The following is a 21,765-nucleotide window of genomic DNA, read 5'->3' as shown; positions in this document are numbered from 1 at the left end:
CATTTCTCCTGGCAGAGACTTTCCCCAGCGAAGGCTAGAGTCATTCTGGGACAGCTGGCCCCTGGGCCCCGCTGAGGAGCCTGGACACAGCCCTCTGCTCCGAGGAGGAGCAATATTCCTGGCCAGACATGAAAGGCAAGATTCTAACAGCCCATTTTCTGCAGGCAGCTCATCCCGAGTAAGTGGGAATCCGGTAAAATCCACACTTCCAGCCCTTCCCGCTCGCTTGTCCCACCACCACCTCACGGCAGCAGGGTCCGACCAGCCCCAGGGGCTCAGGGGCCACCCGAGCCTGCGCCATGCAGCCCTGGGCTGGGCCGGAGCCCCCGGGCCTCCCGTGCCCGTTCTGCGGAGGCAGTGGCTGGGTTGGAGGGGGGCGGTGGCCTCTGCCCACGGCGGCCGGGCCTCGAGTGACCGAGCTGGGCTGCGGTGGGCGCGGCCCGTCGGCCGCACACAGGTCCCGTCCTCCTGCTGTTTGTCTCCCGCGGGCCGCGGGGTTGGGCTTCGCCTGGACATGCTGTTCTCTGCAGCATCGGGACGGAGTTGTGTAATCCTGTGGCCGTGTGTGGTGTGTGGGACGCTGAGCGTGTGGGCCTCTGCGGGGTCAGGCCAGGTTAAGCCGAGGCCCAAGCCCGTGGCGTGGGTGGGAGCGGCCGGCAGCAGCCCCTCAGCCTTGGGTGAGCCGGAGCGGGAAGCACCCGGTAAGGATGCCAAGGCCCCGGCTTGATTTACGGAGGGCGGAGGCTTCGGCGGTGCCCCTGATGCAGGCGGTTCGGACTCCTGCCCGTCAGGCTGCCGGGCCTGTGCGGCAAACACGCCCGATTCTGAGCACGTCTAGTGTTTCTGTAGGGGTGGTGGGGGCCGATGATTTACGGCACCTCTTCTCTCGGGGCCCTGGCCAATGCCTCCGGAGACGACGTGAAAACATCCAGACGGGCGAGAAGGCCTCCACAAGGCGGTCCCTGGCCCCACTCACCCGAAAGAGATGGTCAGGCCATGCCTGCCAACGTGGGGAGGGGGAGGCTGTGCCGATTCGGTCTCTGGGATCCGACAAAACCATCGTGCTGTTAGTGTAGGACTTTGGCACACCAGGGCCTCGCCAGCCAGCATGCTGAGACCAGCTCTGAAACGTAAGTGGCTCAGAGGGCAAGGCGGTTGGCGCGCGGGGGCCGCACCGGGGCTCCCTGGTCTCACCATGTGCGCGCGGCAAGTCACCGATAATAGCCAGAGAACACTGGCTTTCCCCGCGCGTAAACAAAAGGCAAGGCTCCTTCGGCCCGGGAGCCAGCAGCCAGCCAGGGCGGCAAGCTCAGCTCACACACGGAGACCCGGGCTGAGCCTCAGCGAGGAGGGGCCTTCGCTTGTCCGGTCCTAGCGTGGGGTTCGGGGAAGGACACGCCAGGGAGCGAGACGCGCACTCCCTAGAGAGCCTCACTGGCCGTGGCCTCCCAGCCCCAGCCCCTGCGACCTCGGACCTGGCCTGGCCAAGGATGGTGCCAGCCCTTGTGGGAGCAAGCAGGGGACAAGGAGGGGGGCCCTCCCATGGAGAAGGGACTCTTGGGGGGGTTGAAGGATGATGGGTTGAGGATGGCGGTGGTGAGGACAGATGTAGGAGGCGGAAGGAGCTGTGTCTTCCAAGCCTGGAAGCAGATTGGGGTGTCCGAGGGGACTAGTCGGTGGGGACTCTGACTGGTCAGCGAGCCAGCCCGCTGTCCCCTTACCGACAGCAGAAGCCACACTGATGGTCGGTGACCACGAGCCTTGTCCCTGAGGTAGCGGAGGAGACAGTGCTCTGATTCAATACTGACTGCCCCTGAGCCCTGACCCCAGGTCAAGCCAGGGGGTGCTGAGAAGGCGTTTGAGAAGGACTGCTCAGGCGTGGAGGGGCAGGAGGTCTTGGAGGGCTGGAGGAAGAGGTTTTGCTGCCATCCTGATGGGGAATTGTTGGGGGGGGACTAAGGACGCCCCCACCCTCCAATGATGAAAAGGGGCAGGGGGACTCTGGATGACAGGAGCAGAGGGAGCTGGCCTGGTGGCTGGGGGGATGAGGCTGTGACGGGGCCGGCAGAGGCAGGTGCCGCATCAGCCGTGGACAGGCACAGCTGAGCAGGACAAATGGTAGAGTCCTTTCTGTGTGTGCAAACACATTGCCATCGGGGCAGGGAGAGGAGACTCTCCGGGCCGCTGGGAGAGGTCAGGGCACCCTACTGGTGAGAACAGACTTCATTAGCCCAAAGGTCGAATCGCTGTTTAGAAATGCGTTTCGAATGCGTTCGGAGGTTAGGGCGGGATTCTTCGATGGGAGGGCTAGCTGACGTTGGTCTGGGAGGAGTTCCTGGGGAACACGGGGCCAGAGAGACTTGGGGAGAGCAGAAGGCTTAGGGCAGAACCAGCGTGCAGAGAGCAGGGGTGCCTTGGGACCGCGTGGGCCGGCAGGTGGAACCGGACACACTGTGGGGAGCTCAGGAGCCAGAGCCCCCTCTGTGTCCCTGTGCCAGTGGTTCGTGGCCCAGGAGTCCCATTCGAGGGGCCACGGAACACCTGGAGGGGCAGGTGGGCAGGAAGGGGTGGTCCTGAGCACAGCACTGACCTAGCTGGACGTGAGCTTGCCCGGCTTCAGTCTGGTCTAACCATATGGGGTGTCAGGACGCCGGTTCCTGAGTGTCTCGCTGGGGCTCAGGAGGGCAGCAGAAGGGAGACTGTGCACAGACCACCCACGCCGTGGGGAGGGAGTGGCAGCACAGGTGTAACAGATCACAAGTCTGGGGGACCCAGGAGCGCTGACGCCATGGCTGGTCCAACACCCCCTTTTATGGAGGAAAAGGATGAGCCTCTGGAAGGAACGTTAGGGCTCTGTCTCGTGTTCTTCGTGACTTGGCATGCGTGGTGCGAGGTTTCCAGGAACATCGTCTTTCAGGGGGCACGTGGGAGCCCTCTGGCGCCGATTGCTCAGAGGCCTGTAGGCCCCCCTGGACGATGGCGGCAGGGCTGCCCTACCTGGTTAGGTCCGCCCAGCATCTTCCTCACTGGCTGCTGTAAGAACCTTGATCTCGGACTCCCCCAACACAGTGCTCTCACCCTCCCAGCCGCTGACCTGCGTGGCCGGGGAACTTGGGGCACCTGCCCCCACCGTTGCTGTGCCCTGCGTCAGGCTGCCAATGTCACGGGCCCCAGAGATGCAGCCATGAGCCGTGACCTACTCCCCAGGCCCCCAAGTGACTTCTGACCTTAATCCACCTCAGCGGCAAGATTTATTAATTACCGTGCTCGAGACAGCTTTATGCCAAGAAGTTCAAAGCGTCTTCCAGTCTTAACCTCATTCCTCCCATGAGCATCCCGGGGAGAGCCGAGGGTCAGGCCGGCCTGTGATGACCGCCCCGCCTCTGTGGGCTACTGCGTGCATGTCCGGAGGAGGCTGGGCTGACCCCGGCGGCAGGGCTTGGCCTCAGAGCCCTGCTGAGTCAATGGCAGGCCTGGAAAAGCAGCCGCGTTTCCTGGCCTGGGCCTGGGGCCATGTTACCAGTGCAGGCTTCCTCCCTTACAAAACAACCATTGTCCACCGCTCCAAAGACGCGCACCCCCCCCCACGCCTAGTAAGTGGTTGTCACCATCTACGTGCCAAAAGCACCAGGGCAGTGCGCGCTGAGCTTGGGAGAGAGGCTCTTGGTCATCAGGGGCCCTCCACAAGCATCATCTGAGCATCTGACCGGAGGCTGCCCTCCCCCACAAGAGGGCGGGGCCCCGGGGCGGCCTGGCCACCTGTGCGGGGAGCACCACAGCTGGGCGGCCCCCAGGGGCTACCTACCAGGGCGGGGCTTCTCCCCGGGGTGCTCGGGAGGGGGCCCACTGTCCAGGGCAGCTGGACGAGGAAGAAACAAGATGTTCTTTCCCCCGCCTGTGTTGCCCCTGTGGCTCTCAAGGTTCTACATTGTTTTTCGTGTTCAGCCTCGTTTTCGTCCAAAAACTTGGTAAAGCTGGAGAAGACTCTTAAACCTTTTTTTTTTTTTTTTTTTCATAAACAAGTGTGCTTTTCTAGCCAGATGTTTCTTTTTTCCTGGTCCTTACGGGGCTGTGCCATTGAGCTGTCCGGCTGAAACTGAATAAATCTTTGTTTTACGGCTTCTTTGGTCCTTTACAACTAAGGACCTCAGGAAGGAGTCAGATCTTTTAATCCTTCTGGTCTTAGCCTTGAATGACCTCGCAAATGCACTGTTAGCTCCAGAATCTTAGCGATATTTTTGTAGCTGGCCTGAGGGCACACGACCCACGTCCGGGACCCTAATATTGGATGAGTTCATCGTGCCCGGAATGTCATAACCGGCCATCGCGTGCCCCAGCAGGTGCCGGGAAGATCAGAAAGCATCTGTGTCTTCACCGACGGCGGGTGCGTCTTGCACCTTAGCGGCGATGGAAGGACACTCGCTGGTCTCCAGCCCCAGTTCAAGCTGAGCCCGGCATGGAGGGAGGCTCAGCACAGCCCGGCCCCTCGAGGCTCCCTGTGGGATGACACAGCAGTAGGTGAAAGCTTGAGGGAGGGTGAAATGTTTTCATGGTTCCGGGAGAGCGGGCTCATGTCAGCTATTTTTACTTCTCAAAGGACGCTGGCAGAAGGACAGCCTTGTAAATTCTGTTGTGAGCCATGCAGCTGTGGCCAGGCACCGTGCGCTCCAAGGGCAGGAGAGAGCAGGGGAGTGATCTGGGCCCATGTTTTGGGCAGGTTTTCATCTGGGAGGAGAAAACATTATTGCTCAATCTTGGAAGTTGGGTTTTAGACCCCGGCGGCCCATCAGACCGCAGGGCTGGCTTGGGCCTGGCTGTGGGTGAGGCAGCAGGGCGGGGCAGTGCCCACAGAGGGCCTGAGCCCCTCTGCTTATGGGGCCTCCCCGGCAGCCTCGTTCTGCCCCTGCCCCGGGCCACAGCACCGCACGGACGTCTCCCTAGAAGGGCCGGCAACACTTACACACGTCTCCTTCCTTCTCCCTGCAAACACACCGTGCTTTCCCCGGCCGCCTCCCGTGTGGGCGATGCTCCTGCCCTCCCTGTAACCCACCCCTGCCCCACGTCCCCTCCACTCCTTCCACATTGAAGCCGTTGTCAAGTCATCGACTCTGCCTCCGGGGCGTCTCCATCACAGCCTCCTGCTGGTGCGCTCCCCCTCGGAGCTCTCCCGGAACAGCATCTCTGTCCATTCTGTGGACGGCCTTTCCTGAAGTCAGCCCCAACCATGGCACTCCACGCTCATCAGGGGCTCCGCATTACCACGGACTTGGTCCAGTCACCTCCCACATGGCTTCAGGCCCTTCGCTGCACACTAAACTCCTCTTTCTGGACACGAAGTCTGCTTCATATGCTTTAGGACCCTGGTCACACCGGACAGGGGCTCCCGCTCCTGCTGTCCCCACCCCTGTCTTCACCCCCTTTTATTTCTTCCACCCGGGGGGGACCCTCCACTCCGACCCTCCAGAGCGGCTGAGAGAGAGAGGAGGTGGCTCTGGACACGGGGGGAGGAAAGTGATGTCGGGCCTGTTCAGTTCTGAAACAAGAAGCATAGAGTCCCAAGGAAAGCCAAGGAAGAGCATCTGCGCGGGGGCCGGAACACGGCAGCCCTGAATGGCAAACCTCTACTATTGTACCAAGTGCCTTGCAAAGAGGATGCCCCCACCTCCTGTCTGAGCCTCGCCCTCTGCACTCCCTCACCCCGCACCCGAGACCAGAGGCCAGCCCTCTTTGGCTGAGGCTCCCCACCCAGCAGGCTCCCACCAGCCGCACATGGAAGAGAGGCTCTGTTAGTTCCTGCAGCCTCCAGCGGCCTGCCGGCCAACCACGGACACATCAGGGAGCCCAGCCCAGAACAGCACAGCCAGCCCGCACAATGGTGAGCTTAGCTGTTTCAGGCCACTCAGTGTTGACGTGGTTTGTTCAAGAGCAAAGCTAATGGTGCAGGACCACTGATGGTTCAAAGCAGAGTGTGAGCTCACGGTCCGCGTTGTGTTCCGGGGTCCTCCGGGGATGGGCCCCTGCGCCTTTATTTTTAACAGCAAAGTATAAGTAACATAGACGTTACCATTCTAACTGATTTCAAATGTATAGTTGAGTGGCATTAAGCACATTCACGATGTACAGCAGTCACTCCTGGTTCCAGACCTTCGTCCTCAAAGGAGAGCCCCGTTCGTGAAACACTGTCCGCCGTCAGCTGCACTCACCGCCGGCCCAGGTGCTAACCCACTTCCCGACCCATACATCTACCTGTTCCTCCTTTCGCATAAACGGAATCACACAACGTGGGCTTGAGCAACTGGCTGCTTTTTACATAACACAGCGAGCTCAGGGTTCATCCACATGGTGGTATGAACCAGTAATTTATTCCCTTTCATGGCTAAAGGGCTGCGGTTCCCTTGCAGGCTGTCCGGTCTGTCCCCTCCTCGATCACGTGCTCAGGGATGGTCCTGAGGCGCTGGGGACCGCTGGAGGGGTTTTGTCTCTTTCCCTCCCCCGGATTCCTGCTGAGCTTGGGCTCGATCTTCTTTGCATTCTCCACACACGTGGCATCTGAGGATCAGAGATGTTCGCCACCCAGTCAGAGTCCTCCAGCCGGCCGGGGCGGCCCAGAGATTGTAACTAAAGGAGTTTTGTTCCCGCGCTGGGGAAGCCCCGCTCAGAGGTTTCCAGAGAGTGGAGGACATTGGGTGACAGGGCACCACTCACGTTCGGCTTGCCACCATTCGGGACGATCTCCACTAAACTCTCTAAAGTCCATTATGCCTTAGCAGCAACACAGGTGTATTATTTAAGATGTTGGTATTTTTTTCTGATGATAAAAATACTACACTATGATCTGATGAGGACTAGTAGGTATTTACCCAAAGAATACGAAACTTCAAAGGGATACACACACCCCTCTGTTTCCTGCAGCAGCCCCGGTGTCCATCAGCTGCGAACGGTTGGGGTAGACACATGCGATGGACTCCGCCATCTAGAAGAACGAAATCCTGCCATTTGCAGTGATGTGGATGGAGCCAGAGAGCAGATGCTCAGCAAAATAATTCTGAGAAAGACCAATACCATATAATTCCACTCATATGTGGCACTGAAGAAACAAAATAAATGAGCAAAGGGAAAAAATAAAAGACAAACCAAGAAAAAGGCTCTTCAGTCTAGAGAACGCACGGATGGTCACCAGAGGGAGGTGGGTGCGGGGCAGGGGAAGTAGGTCGTGGGGATGAAGGCGGGCACCTGTCGTGATGAGTGCGGGGTCATCAGACGGGCTGAAACACGGGTACTGTACACCTGAAGCTAATACTATGCTGTACGTTAACTAACTGGAATTTAAAACAAAAACATAGTACCTACTCATAAGAAATTCAGACAAATCAAGTGTGAAGAAGGTGAGACCTACTGGTACAAAGATAAGCGGTAGGGGAGGTGGCAGGGGCCCCTGAAGGGGCAAGTCTCTCACGACATAATTGGAGGGGATGATGGGATGGCGTAGTGTCCAGAGATCGGTTGTGAATATTACTTGATAAAAAAAAAACAAAAAAACCTCCTGACTTAAAAAATCGACAAGTCCACTCTGATATCCATGCATCAAAACAGCCCTGTAAGAGTTGCAGGGTTGAGGCGGACACACCGATGGCCCCCAGTAGGGAAGGAAGACGGTGAGAGTGAGAGCTGCCCTCCAGCTTCGGCACGGCTCAGGAAGAGGAAAGGGAGCCAAATGTTACTTTCCAGTTTCTAGGTGCCAGGCACCTTGCTTGATTGAGGCTTTTACGGGGAGTGTCCCATGAGGTCTCCCCAGCCGTCTCTGAGGTGGGTATTTCCAGTTGCAGTAGGGAGGTGAGCTTTCGTGTTAAGATGCTTTCCATCATCACGGAGCCTGGGACAGCACCCCGTTTCCCGAAGCTCTAACCCTCGCTGTTCCTGAAGCTTTTCCACCTTCTCCCCAGGTAAACACCTTGTTGGCTGGGGCACCAGGCTGCATATGGATTGGTCCTCATCCTGCATGAGAAGTGGAAAAACACAGCTCAGAGATCGTGTCCTGCTCACGGTCCCCACAGTAGCTTTACTTGATGTTCCATGAACGTCAGCATCTTGTTGTCACTGTCTGAGGTTCAGTGGTTTTTAAAATGATATCCAGTCTTTGGCCCCATGAAATGCATTCCTTGACTGGCCCTCGTCTGATTTCTATTGCGTTAATTATATGCGCACATACTGAAGCACAGATAGATAAGGAAGCAAGGCATGGAGGCAAGGGCGCTTGGTAATGAGTCAGAGGAAAAGTTGGCGCATGGACAGATGTGTTGACTGGTTCTTAGAGCCCCCAGACCTGAGTTCCAGCACCCAAAGCAGAGAGAAGATGGTGTGTTCACAGGACAGTCAAACTGCTTTCCCTATGTGTTTCCCATCGGCCCTGAGGATTCCCCTCCATGCCACTGGATGGAAAATCTGGAGTATATCCAGGGCTACCAGGTCATGGTTCCACTCACCTATCAGGAATCCTGGCAGGTCATTTGGCAGAAGGATACGTGTGTGGTTGTAGAGTTGGGCAGGGTTGGGGAGAGGTTGAAACTCTTGCTCCGTATCATAAGAAATAGGCAGGGCTTCCTGCAAAGACATAGCAGTTCAGAGAGCACCAAGGAAGGGATGGATCCTAGAGGCCATGGGGAAAGCCCGTTTATGTGGGGATGATGGTAGGCACAGAAGGAAGAGTCATAGAGCCCCACAGAGGTGCATGTGGCTTTGGTTAGCCATTGGAGGTGTCCATCAACTATGGGTGCACTGGATTTCCTCAAAACTGGATGATATACATGCACATTTTCTGTCTTTCTTTCCATCTTTTCTTTCTTATCTAAGTCATACTGGTGTGGAGCCGATGGAATTTCTGACCCAACATATTGCCATGAATTAAAAAAGAAAACATGGGAGAATTGCCTCTACAAAATATGAGCTTAAAGTAGAGATGCATCCCACAGAAGTCATGGCAAGAGTAAAGGAAATGAGACGTGAATTTGGAGAACCCAGGAAAATGTGCGACAGACAAGTACGGCCATTACCAGATATGAAGGGCACAAGAAGCAGATGCTGCCAAAGCTGACAACGTAGAAAGGTATATGGACGACAGGACTGAAGGGAGAGTGGACAACACAAAATGGAAGCAAATAAGGCATTTAGAAGGATTTGAGTATGGGAAGGTGTAAAGAAATATCTCAAATATTTGTACCCAATGAGACTGAAGAACAAAGAGCTAAGACTATGAGAGAAAAATAACTTAAAAATTATGATTATAACCTAAGAAACATTTTTAAAAATAAAAGGAAGACCTGAGTCTACAGGTTGAAAGGAAATATTGTGTCCCGAGGGAGATATATACAGTGGTAAGCACACAGGCATTCCTGATTAGAGGCACTAAATTTTAAAGACAACACAGGAATTGAGGAAAGGTGATCAGGTTAGGTGAGAAACCTAGAAGGGGAAAGGCATCCATGGGGGATGCTCCGAAAGTAATTTTATACCTAGCCAAACTGTCACGTGAGTAGAGAAGCAACAGATGCTACTGAGTGGATAAGGACTTAGGAGATATGGTTCATGTAAGCCTTTCTTGAAGAAGTTACTGGAGCTAAAACATTAGCTAACCAAGGGAAGAGAGAAAAGACTTGGCTCTGGGCATGGAATCCACTTAACTCTAGGGTTAAGTCATAAGAAGGTGATGAAAATATTCCAGCAGAGAGAGAAAGTGAGCCGTGTGGGAGAGGAGCAGGGAATGTCTGGAGCAGCAGCCTTCAGGGGATGTGGAGAGACAGTTCTGGAACACAGGTGGACTTGCCTTCAGGTTGGGGCATGAAAAGTTCATCACTAGAAGTAGGGGTGAAGACTGAGTGCGTGGGTGTGATGCTGGCATGTGGTGGAGGCGAGCCTGGCTGTGGTGGAAGATTTCTTCTGGTTGCTTCTGCTTGCAGTGTCTGCTGGGCTGGAGGGAGAAGGCAGAGAGGCCAGTGATGGAGGAACGAGCAGAAGGCAGGAGAGAGTCTTTTCTAGTTGTAGTGTCTCATTTATTGTTTCCCAAATTATATCTTTCATTTCTAGAAGTCCTTCGGGTTCTTTTTAAGCTTTGCATAGTCATTCCTCCCCCAAGCCCTTGTTTGCTTATCTTTAGGAATGGGTCCTTGTTTTCTCCACACATGTCCTATGTACCTCTCCTGTACTCTCCTTCTAGAGATTCTGGCGGCCACAGGTCTCAGGGTCTACGCCATGCGGTCTTTCCCACTGACTGCCTGACATTCCTTCAGGGTGACCTCCTCCCCTCTTTGCCTTTGGCCCCCAGCTGTTCTGGGTTCAGTTCACACCTGTTCCTTTTTTATTGGGGCGGGGATACGGGTGTTAGGGGTGGGCACTGGGCTTTAGAGATTCCACTCGCTTCCTGTGCGTCCTGCAATGCATCAAAAAAAGGTTTCTCCCGTCTTCTTGTGTAGATTCAGGATCCGGCTGTTTCCTGGAGTCTTAAAGAGGTGAAAGAAGAAAGCCAGCTTTCACGTTATACCCTGGGAACCTCGTACCAGAGCGATGTAGCACCCAGGAAGGTAAATAAGCAGAACACTCTGTTCAAAAGGACCGATGTAAGCAATTGTGCACCATCGATTGACCAAACACCGAGTCATGCGTCTGGGCCCCTGCGCTAGGCAGGCTGTGTGGGATATTGGAACCCACAACCTTCTCCTCCGGGTTGCACCACAGTGCTGATGGGTACACCTGGCTCTTCTGTGTCTGTGCCTTCGCTTGCCTTGTTGCCTTTTCCTGAAACAGGCCTTTCCTTGTTGGGCCTCATCCAGGGTAGCCCACTTCCTAAAATCTCGGCTTAGCCCATCTCCTCCACGAGGTTTTCCTGATCCCCCATCCCCTCTTTGCCTCTTAATTCCTCTCTATTCTTCTAGATCTCCTCCACCACCTGTGGGCTCTCCGAGGGCCAGGGTGGGGCTCTCTCATCTCCTTTACCTTCAGCTGGTTTAGGACCCCACAAAGGGCAGACACACATCTTTTGAGGAGGAATGAATTGGAGTATCCAGAGGACTTCTGGTTCCTTTCCAGTCTTGCCCACCTCAGATATTCTCTGGCATTTATGAAACAATTGCCCACAAAAGCAAAGAACTGACTCTGGAGAGGCGTGCGTTCTGGAACTCACCCAGCCCAGGGAGTCCGGCTTCCTGGCATCCAGAAGGGCGTTGGCAGGTGCTGTAAGCCAGATCCCCACGAGGGTTCCTCTGGTGATGCTGATCTGGGGACTGATGGGAATGTGGGGGAGAGAAAGGAATGCTCATGTAGGAGGGACTTGTGGTTACTGGGGGCAGGGTCAGATGGGGCTGCATTCAGCCTTTCTGGAACCTACTGAGGGACTCCATCCAAAAGGGGAGATACTGCGTGAGTCAGCTCAGTTCTGGTCAAAAGCTTGGACCCATTGACGTGGACTTTTATCCTGTTTGGCATCTCAGGGAGCAAACAAGGGATTACTAAAATTGTATCTGCCCGTCCTTGTAGATGATCCTTACTGCAAAGGCTGGGTGTGGCCTAACCTTTTCTGTATCATCTCCCTGTGGGGTCTTTGGAGGCCAGACGTGACCGTGGCTACCCCACAAGACCCCCATTCCCTCCTGAGCTGGAAGGGGGAAGGAAGATATATTGGGACTCATTTGGAGATACTCGAGGTTCACTGCTCTGTTCCCCTTTACTGAGCTGCCCGAGAGGCGGTATCTGGAGGAGATGGAGGGCCGTGCTTTCGGGTTTCTGGACCTTTACCCTCGCTGTGTCTGTGTCATCCAGAAGGAAGACTCGTTCCTGCCCTTGTTTGGGACCTGCTCCTCCCCCTAGGCTTGTTATTTATTCATTAAGTGTTTTTCTGGGACCACGCATTGTGCTGGGAACGGAAGCTATGGGACGAGTTGTCCACAGTGTCCTGGGAGTGACCCACAGGACGGGGCTTAGATTAGGCTGATTGTGAGTTCTGGTCAGAATGCGTCCCAGATCCTGACTCAAGGAGGAGCTGACTTTTCAGTTGAGTTTCCTCAAGTCCACAGCCATTAACTGGGCAAACAGGGGTGGCCAGGGGGTGGGAAGGGGAGGAGAAGCTCGTATTAGTCTGAGTCTGTGGCATAGACAAGGTGGGGTCTTGCAACACTCACAAATATGCCAAGCGGGCCCCAGCCGTGTCTCTAAAACCCTACTTTCCTTCCCGGAGACTGTTTCTTACTCTTCAAAATGATCAGTGCATCACTAGTAAACAGAAGTAGAAGTTCTGAAGTTCTGATCTGTAGGTTTTTTGAAATACAACTGAGTTATAATAAGCTGTTCATATTTAGCGTACACAGTGGATGAGTTTCCACACGTCCCCATCCCCATGGACAAACGGTGACCACAACCGTCACCTCCTAAAGCTTCCTTGAGCTCCTTCTGTAATCCACTTCTCCACGCTCACCTACCCTCGGATAACCACTGATCTGCTTTCTGTCATGGCAAATTAGTTTGCATTTTCCAGAATTGCTTGTAAATGGAATCATCCAATATGTACTTTTTGTCTGACTCCTTTCACGCAGAATAAGTATTTTGGGCTTCATCTGTGTTATTGTGCGTGTCATGATCGTGGTATCTCCCCTGCCAGTTAAGTATTATTGTGAGTACCCACACCTTGCTCCTTTTCACTGCTGAGTCACATTCCGTTGTATGGCTGTGCCACAATTTGGTTACACATTCATCTGCTGATGGGCATTTGTGCTGTTTCCAGATCTTGACTCTTCCAGATGAAGCTGCTGTGAACACTCGTGTCCCAAGACTTCAGGGGCATAGGCTTTCCTTTCCTCTGGGTTGGTGCCTAGGAGCGGAATGGCTGGGTCATACAGTACACATATGTTTAACTTTTTAAGAAACTGCCAAACTGTTTTCCCAAAGTGGCTTATTTATTTTTAGAGTCCCACCAGCTGTGTAGAGTTCCAGAAGCTTCCCCATCTACCCTGGGACTTGGTGTGATCAGTCTTTCCTCTTTTCATTCTCTCTCTCTTTTGGCATGTGGCACACGTGTTTAATTAGTCGTTGCATTTCTTCTTTTTTTATTGAAGTATAATTACCATACAGTGCTATGTTAGTTTCCAGTGGACAACACAGTGGTTTGACAATTCTATACATTACTCAGGGCTCCCCACGGTAAGTTGGGTCACCACCTGTCACCAAACAACGTGATTACGGTATTATCGACCATGTTCCCTGTGCTGTACCTTTCATCTTCATGACTTATTAGTTTTAATAAATTTAAGTTTGTGCCTCTTAATCCCCCTCACCCGTGTCCCCATCACCCACCGACCTCCCCTCTGGTAGTCACCAGTTTGTTCTCTGGACTTATGGGTCTGTTTTTATTTCTTCATTGGCTTTGTTTTTTTAGATTTCACACATAAGTGAAATCATATGGTATTTGTCTTTCTCTGACTCATTTCACATAGCACTATATCTTCTACAGGTCCATTTATGTGGACATATAATTAGTTCTTATTTTTAACTTAGTCATTCTAGCGGGTGTGCTGTGGTATCTGATTATGGTTTTATTTTGCATTTCCATAATAACCAGTCATGTCAAGCATCTTCCCAGGTGTTTACTTGCCATCTATATGTCTTCTTTTGATAAAGTGTGTAATCAGATCTTCGCCTTAATTTTTTTATTGGTTTGTTTATCTTATTGAAAGACAAGTATTCTTCATATATTCTAGATTCGAGTGCATAGATGGATCTATGCTTTCTAGATATTTTCTCCCAGTCTGTAGTTATTAATTAATAGCTGTTAATTACATAACACTCTTTTCAAAGGGCAAAAAGTTATATTTGGATTTCATCTAATTTGTTTTTTCTTTTATGTTTCATACTTTATATAATATTTAAAAAATCTTTGCCAAAGACCACTAGGATTTCCTCTTACATTTTCTTCTAGGAGGGGTATAATCTTTGCTCTTACCTTTAGGGCTATGATCTATTCTGGGTTACTTTTACGTATGGTATGAAATATCAGAGTTCATTAATTTTTTTAACTTTTTATAGGGTTACATACTTCTCCCAGCATTAATTATTTTAAAAATAGTCATTTCTTCACTGCTTTATCTTGGAACTTTTGTTGAAAATCAGTCAGTCCATTTCTGAACACTTTTTTCTGCTGCACTGACCTGTGTGTCTCTATATATGTTAATATGAAACTGTCTTGATTACAGTATCTTTGTAATAAATCTTAAAACTAACCAGTTTAGGGTTAGGCTCTCTGACCTTACTTTTTTTTTTCCCTCAAAGTTGTTGTTTTGTGTGTGTATATTTGACTTGTCTTGGTTTTGTATTTTAATATAAACTTTTTAATTAGCTAATCAATTTCTACAGTAAACCTGCTGCGCTTTTGATTAGGATAATATTGAGCCCATACTTTAATTTGGGAATGATTGACATCTGAATAACATTGGGTCTTCTGATCCATGAACACTGGACTCCTCTTTACATAGGTCTTTATTACTCTCAACACTGTTTTGTTTTCAGTGGTATTTGCACTTCTTTGATCAAATCTAACCCCATGCATTTAATCTGTCTTGATGAAATACATGGTTTTATTTTTTTAAATTTCAGTTACTTTTTTTTTCTTGCTAATATGTGGCAATAACAATATATTTTTATCAACCTGTATCTGGCAAACTTAGCCAACTCACTTATTAGTTCTAGTGGCTTTTTTTCTTTCTGGTAGATTCCTTAGACTTTCTATATAGATGAACATGTCATGAACAAATATGGCAATTTTACTTTAAATTTTTCAGTACATCTGCTTTTTATGTCTCCCCTTTGCCATACTGCATTAGCTAGAATTTCCAATACAGTGCTGAATGAAAGTGATGAGAACAACAGCAAGATCCAAAGTGGTAGGAACAGACATCCTTGCCTTGTTCCTGAAACTGGGGGAAAGCGTTCAGCCTTTGCCGTTAGTGACATTCCTTGTAACTTTCTTGCAGGTGCTCTTTTTTGTGTTGAGGAATTTCTTCTAATTTTAATTTGTGGAGAATATTCGCAAGACATGACATCTTAGATTTTGTGAAATGAGTCTCCTGCATTTATTGATGTGATCATATGTCTTTTCTCCTTTATTCTGCCAATATGATGAATTACATTGATTTTCAAATGTTAAATCAACTCTGCAACTCCTTCATAAACCCCATTTAGCCATGATATATTATCCTTTCTGTATATTGTTGGATTAGATATGCTCAATTTTTAAAAGAAAATTTGCATCTCTGTTCGTGAGGGATAATACTCTGTAGCTATCTTATAATATCATATTCTGGTTTTGGTATCAGGGTAATGCTGGCTTCATAGAATGAGTTGGAAAATGTTCCCTCTTCTTTAGTTTTTTGGAAGGGTTTCTGTAGAATTAATTTTGCTTCTGTCTTCAATGCTTGGTGGAATTCTCCAGTTAAGCCATATGGGCCTGGGATTTTCTCTGTGAGGAAGTTTTAACTACAAATTCAATTTCTTTAATAGATATAAGGCTAGGCCATTCAGATTATCTATTTCTTTTTGAGTGAACTCTGAAAATTTGTGTCTTCTACATAATTTCCTCATTTCGTCTAAGTTACTGAATTTAGTCATATAAAGTTGTTCATAACAGTCTCTCATTATTATTACTTTTTGCCTGTAGGATTTGTAGTGATGTCTCTCCTCGCCTCGCTCTTGTTTATGATACTGATAATTTGTTTCTTCTATTTCTTTTTCCAGATCTCCCTGGCTAGAGATTTAGCAACTTGGTACATCTTTTGAAGTACCTCATGTTTGGTTTGGTTGATCTTCTCTATCACTTATTTTTTCCCTATTTCATTTATTTATAATTATCTTTATTATTTCTTGTCTCTTGCTTACTTTGAGTTAAAATTTATCTTCTTTTTCTCATTTTCTAAGCTAGAAGGTAAGATCATTGTTTCAAGAACATTTGACTTGCTAATTAGGTGGTCAGTGCTATAACTTTCATGGTAAGCACTTTTAGCTGCATCTTACACATTTGGACTTGTCATGTTTTGATTTTTCTTCATTTCAAAATACATTCTAATAGTCTTTGTGACTTCTTCTTTGACATGAGTTATTTAGAAGTACATTACTTAATTTCCACATATTTAAGGGACTTTTTAAGATATCTTTCAGATACCAATTTCTAATTTAATTTCATTGTGGCCAGAAAATATTCCTTATATGACTTGAATTTATAAAATTTTATTCTTTTTTTTTTTAATCCCAGAATAAGATCTACCTTGGTAAATGTTTGTGTGCACTTGAAAAGAACATATTCTTCTGCAGTTAGGTAGCATATTCTATGGATCTCAAATCAGACCCAATTGGCCTATAATATTGTTCAGGATTTCTTTATCCTTACTGATTTTCTGTGTACTTGGTCTATCAATTATTAAGAGAAGCTTCTGAAGTCTTCAACTATAATTATTATGTCTTCTTGATGAATAGACTCCTTTATTATCATTAAGTTATTCTCTTAATCCTTGGTAAAACCCTTTGTTTCAAAACCTACTTTGTCTGATATTAATGTAGCCACTCCAGCTTTCTTGTGATTATTCTTAGAGTGATATATTGTGTATCTATCCTTAACTCTTAATTTATCTGAGTCTTTTTAATAAAAGAAGATTTATTTTAGACAGTATGTAGTTTGTTTTTGCTCTTTTATTTAATCAGACAATCTGTGCCTTTTATTTAAAGTATTTAGGGCATTTATATTTAATGTGATTATTGATGTAATTTGAGTTTAAATCTGTTATATTGCTTTTTTCCTATGTGTCCCATATGCTCTTTGTTCTTTTTTTCCTGACTTCCTTTGGATAAATTGAGTGGTTTTTATTATTTCAATTTATATGCTCTGTTGGCTTATTCACTCTACCTCTCTTTTTAAAAATGGAGGTTGCTCTAGGGCTTAGAGTATAGACTTTTTTTTTAACTATAAGGAAAGTATAGTAACCTAAATTCCATTTGCTTTAATTTTAAAGCTTATTCCCATTTTTGGATTATACATTGTATTTTTTATGTGATGAATGAGGCAATATCTCAAAAGCTTAAAGAATATGCATCTCACACTTTAAATGACTAATGCAGGGGCACCTGGGTGGCTCAGTCCATTAAGCACCCAACTCTTGGTTTCTACTCAGGTAATGATCTCATGGGGGTAGGATTGGGCCTCACATTGGACTCAGCACATTGGACAGTGCAGAATCTGCTTGGGATTCTCTCTCTCCCTTTGCTTCTCCCCCACTGTGTGTGCCCACTCTCTCTGTAAAATAAAGATATAAAATCTTTAAAAATAAATAAATAAATGACTGATGGTGGATTTTTTGAAAGTTTACTTTTTCAAAGTATACTTTATAAGTTATTGCAATCTATCTTCAAACAATATTAGAATTCTTCACATATAGTGTAACAGTCTTACAAAGCTGTGCTTATATTTCTCCCTTTATAGTCCCTGTGCTAATTACTGCCATGCCTTTATATCTACCTGTCTTTTAAACCCCTCAGCGTACTGTTATCATGTTTACTTTCAAGAGTCAATTATCTTTAAACATTTTTTTTAGATAAGAGAAAATGTCTTTGGTATTTACCCATTAATTACCATTTCCAGTGCTCATTTTTTTTTTTTTTTTGTAGATATCCCAATTGTTGTTACCATTTTGTTTTCTGCTCAAAAGACTTTATCATTTCTTATAGTAAAGGTCTGTTGGTGAAGAATTTCTTCAGCTTTTGTATGTCTGAAAAAGTCTTTTTAATCCTTATTTTTGAAAGGTATTTCCTTTTCTGGGGAATGACTCTAGATTGGCAGTTTTTAAACTTTTAGATATAACTGTACTGTCCCTTGGCATGCATTGTTTCTGATGAGAAATTGGCCCATGTACATATCTTTGCTCCTCTGTACGTTATGTGTCCTTCTTTCTTACTCCAGCTCCTTTTAAAGTTTTCTCTTTATAACTACTTCTTTGATGTACCTTGCTATAGTTTTATTCATACTTCTCATATTTGGGGTTCATTTAACTTCTTGTATTTTGGGGTTTGTACTTCTGACCAAATTTGGAAAATCTTCAACCATTATTTCTTCAGATCTTTTCCTTCCCCTCCTTCAGGGACTCCGGTGAGTGTATTAGACCATTTGAGTATTTCCCACTGCTCACTAAATGCTCTTCAGGTTTTTCACATCCTTTTACCCTGTTTATTTGGATGGCTTCAGTTGCTATTTAGTCTTCAAGTGTGCTAAATTTTTGTTCTGTAGCATGTAGTCCTAGACCTCATTTTTTAATTTCTGCCAATTCCATTTGTGTCTTTTAGATATATTCTGCATATCTTTTCAACATGCTTATGTTCTCCTCTACCCTTCTAATGTACAAAATCTAGTTACAATAACTACTTAATACCCTTTTAAACCAGCTCTGTTATCTGTGTTATTTCTGGGTATGTTTCTATTGATTGCTCCCCCCCCCCCATTATGAGTCACATTTTCCTGTTACTTGGTATTCTTAATAATCTTTTGATTGGAGAGAGAATTATACATTTTATTTTGTCGGCTGTGATATTTTTATATTCCTTTACTCACTCTTGAGCTTTGTTCTTAGAAGCAGTTATGTTTCTTGGAAATAGCTCAATCCTTTTGACCCTTACTTTTAAGCTTTGTTAGACAAGACCAGAATGGCCATTAGCATAAGGCTAATCTTCTTGAGGCATTATCCTTCCGAGTATTCTTCCTGATGCCCTGTGTATTACAAGGTTTCTCTGCTTTAGCAAGCACGCAAGCGATTTCTAGCTTCAGAGATAGTTCTGCATCTCCTTTCTGGTGACTCTCCCCAGGCCTCACATGTGCTCGCTGACAAGCATTCAGCCAAAGTCTCCTGAGGCCCCTCTGTAGAACTTTAAATCTCTCTCTCCCCCACCAACTTGCTTGTCTTTTATAGCTCTTTCCTCTCTTGAAAGCTGCCCTGAAATTCTAGCCTCCCGGGCCTCCCTGGATTCTCAGCTCCATCTTCTCAGATGAGGGACAACCCCAGACTCTCCTCAGGCTGCCCCTCCTGCCATGCACCCTGAAAATGAAGCAAACTAGGGCAATCAGAGGACACACCTCATTTGTTCCCATCTTGCAAGGATCACTGTTCTGTGCTGTCTGTTTTCCTACATCTGAAAATTATTTTTTTATCTTTTATTTTTTAGTTGTTTTGTCTGGTTGTCATTTAATGTGGAAGGGTAAATCAGGACCCCATGACTGTGTTGTGGCCAGAAGCAGAAATTGATCTGGGTGGCTCAGTCAGTTGAATCTCTGCCTTTGGCTCAGGTCATGTTCCCAGCATCTTGGGATAGAGTCCCATATCCAGCCTGTTGCTCAGTGGGGAGCCTGCTTCCCCCTCTGCCTTCTGCTTCCCTTGCTTGTCCTCTAATCACCCACCATCAACAGATAAATAAATAAATCTTTAAAAAATAATAATAATAAAATATAAAGTCTACCACTTTAATCATTTTAAATACGCAGTTCAGTGGCGCTAAGCACATTCACACTGTTGGACAGCCATTACCACCATCCGTCTCCAGAACTTTCTTTCATCTTTCCAAACTGAAACTTTGTCTCCACTAGGCACTCACTCCTCATGGCCTCCTCCCCAGCCCCTGACACCCACATCCTCTTTCTTGTCTCCAGGAGCTTGACTCCTCTACCTCAAGTGGGTAAGTGGGATCACACAACAATGTCTGTCTTCTGTGACTGGCTCGGGTCACTCGGCGTAATGTCCTCCAGGTTCATCCATGTTGCAGGACATGTTGTGTGTCAGAATCTCTTTTTCAAGTGTCAGCTGAGTGCTATTCCCTTGTGTAGACATCCTACAGTTTGTGTATCCATTCAGCTACTCATGGACATTCGGGTGGTTTCCATCTTTTGTCTACGGCAAATAACGCTACAGGGAATGTGGTGTGCAGGTACCTGTTTGAGTCCCACCTCCAATGCTTTGGGGTACATATCCAGAAGAGGAATTGCTGGGTCATATGATAATTCTGTTTAATTTTTTGATGAACCACCAGGCTCATCACAGCCACTGTACCATTTTCAGTTCCCACCAGCAACACACAGAGTTCCGATGTCTCCACATCCTTGCCAACACCTGTTCTTCTTCTTCTTCTTCTTCTTTTTTTTTTTGAGTAGTAACTGTCACAGTGGGTGTGAGGTGCATCACACATGTGCAATCTATAAACTTTCTTCCGCAAACGTGGCAGAACAGCCTCTAGTAAAGCGGGCCGGGCGGATGAGGGTCGGGGTGCTCTCCCGGGTTTAGGGGAACAGAGCTGAGTCCTGCATCCCCTACATGACTTCTAACTCAGCAAACTACAGACTCTCATGGCCGCCTCCGTCTTTGGCACCCACCACAGCGCCCAGCAAGCCCTAAGAACTCTGTCAGTGTTGTTGGTGGGAAGAACGGTAGTGGGAACAGCAGGCAGCTTTGAGGACTCTGTTGTCCAGTGTGTGGCCACAGCAAAGGAGGTGGGCACGAAAGGGGTGGCAGATGGGGCTGGGACATCCCCTGGGGCCAGGCTTCCCAGGGCCTTCAACGAGAAACTCAGGATCTTGGTCTTTCCTCCGGGAACTAAAGGAGGTTTTGGAGTAGGGGGTCTGTCTGGCCAGAAGTATGGGGTTCACTCTGACCACAGCGGTTGGGGGGGGCATTCAAGGAGAGACTCCAGGAGACCAGTGAGAACACGACGAGTAGAGAATCAGGTGGCGATGAGCAGGAAGATAGGCGAGCCTCCTATCCATGGGGGCCGGCCCTGGCCCCAGAGACCCCGTCTCCCCGCACACAGCAGGTGCAGGAAATGCAGTCCCTGCTCGGAAACTCACAGATTATACGAAAACAGGCTCATGTGTGAGAGGGGAGAGGAGCCTTTCTCAGCCTGGGCAGAGAGCTCTGGTTTCTAGAATCTGTGAAGGTGTTAAAAGGAATTTCTCAGAAAGTGTAGTTGCTCATCTTGGGAGCCCAGCAAATGAGGAGGATGAGATTATCTCCGCTGCTGAAAATGTGTTCATCGGGTTTCGGGTTTCCCTGTGTCCTCTCCCTACAGGAAAATGACAGCTTGACACCGTAGAAAATATGGAGTTGAAACGCAGAAGAGCTCCATTTGTCTTTCACGGCGGTGCTAATGGCTTCTTCTGTTCCCAGACTCGTGTCTGCCTCTGGGTAATTGGCAAAGACAGATGTGCCATCTATCATAAAAAATTAAAAACACGAGAAGTAAATGTGAGTTATAAGTATGTGATTATTATTTAAATGAAATAAACCTTGAAATTTCAGAAACCAATCGTGTTTTGATCCGTTCAGCAAGGCATAACACATATAGCTTTAGGTTGGTGGATTTTTTTTCTTTTTTAAGGACAGTCAAGTTCAAAGACGGGACCTGGAAAAGATAAGATAACAGCAGTGGGAAAGCTTGCTGCCCTCATCCTGTTGGTTTCAGTTTCAGGGCATCTTACATAATTAAAAGGAGCCCTGTGACAAATCACACCTCCCAGCTGCACCCGTGACAGACAGCTCTGCATTGCCCCGGGGGGATGAGTCCGCTCGCTCGCTTGTCAGAGATGTGTACGGGGCCGGTTCTCTCCTTCTGTTCGTTCTCTCTCTCTCTCTCTCTCTCTCTTGCCCATCCAGCCCCCGCCTCCCACCCTTCCTCTCCCCCGCTTCCCCCATTAAGATCCCACTTACCTAT

At 48.2% G+C, this 21,765-nt stretch overlaps 1 long non-coding RNA gene across 1 annotated transcript; it reads left to right on the top strand.

Annotated features, from left to right (window-relative positions):
* The first annotated feature begins 470 nt into the window (after window positions 1-470).
* LOC106006034 lies at window positions 471-21,352 on the top strand. The gene is made up of 4 exons (XR_001179840.2): window positions 471-701; window positions 8,851-9,103; window positions 10,467-10,574; window positions 21,124-21,352. It is a non-coding gene; the product is annotated as an uncharacterized LOC106006034 (long non-coding RNA).
* Window positions 21,353-21,765: the final 413 nt, after the last annotated feature.

The sequence above is a fragment of the Mustela putorius genome, unplaced genomic scaffold, assembly GCF_011764305.1.
Source record: "Mustela putorius furo isolate JIRA1106 unplaced genomic scaffold, ASM1176430v1.1 tig00000129_pilon_pilon_pilon, whole genome shotgun sequence".
NCBI classification, from domain to species: Eukaryota; Metazoa; Chordata; class Mammalia; order Carnivora; family Mustelidae; genus Mustela; species Mustela putorius.
The sequence above is the reverse complement of the archived record's forward strand: the minus strand, read 5'-3'. Positions and strand labels throughout refer to the sequence as shown.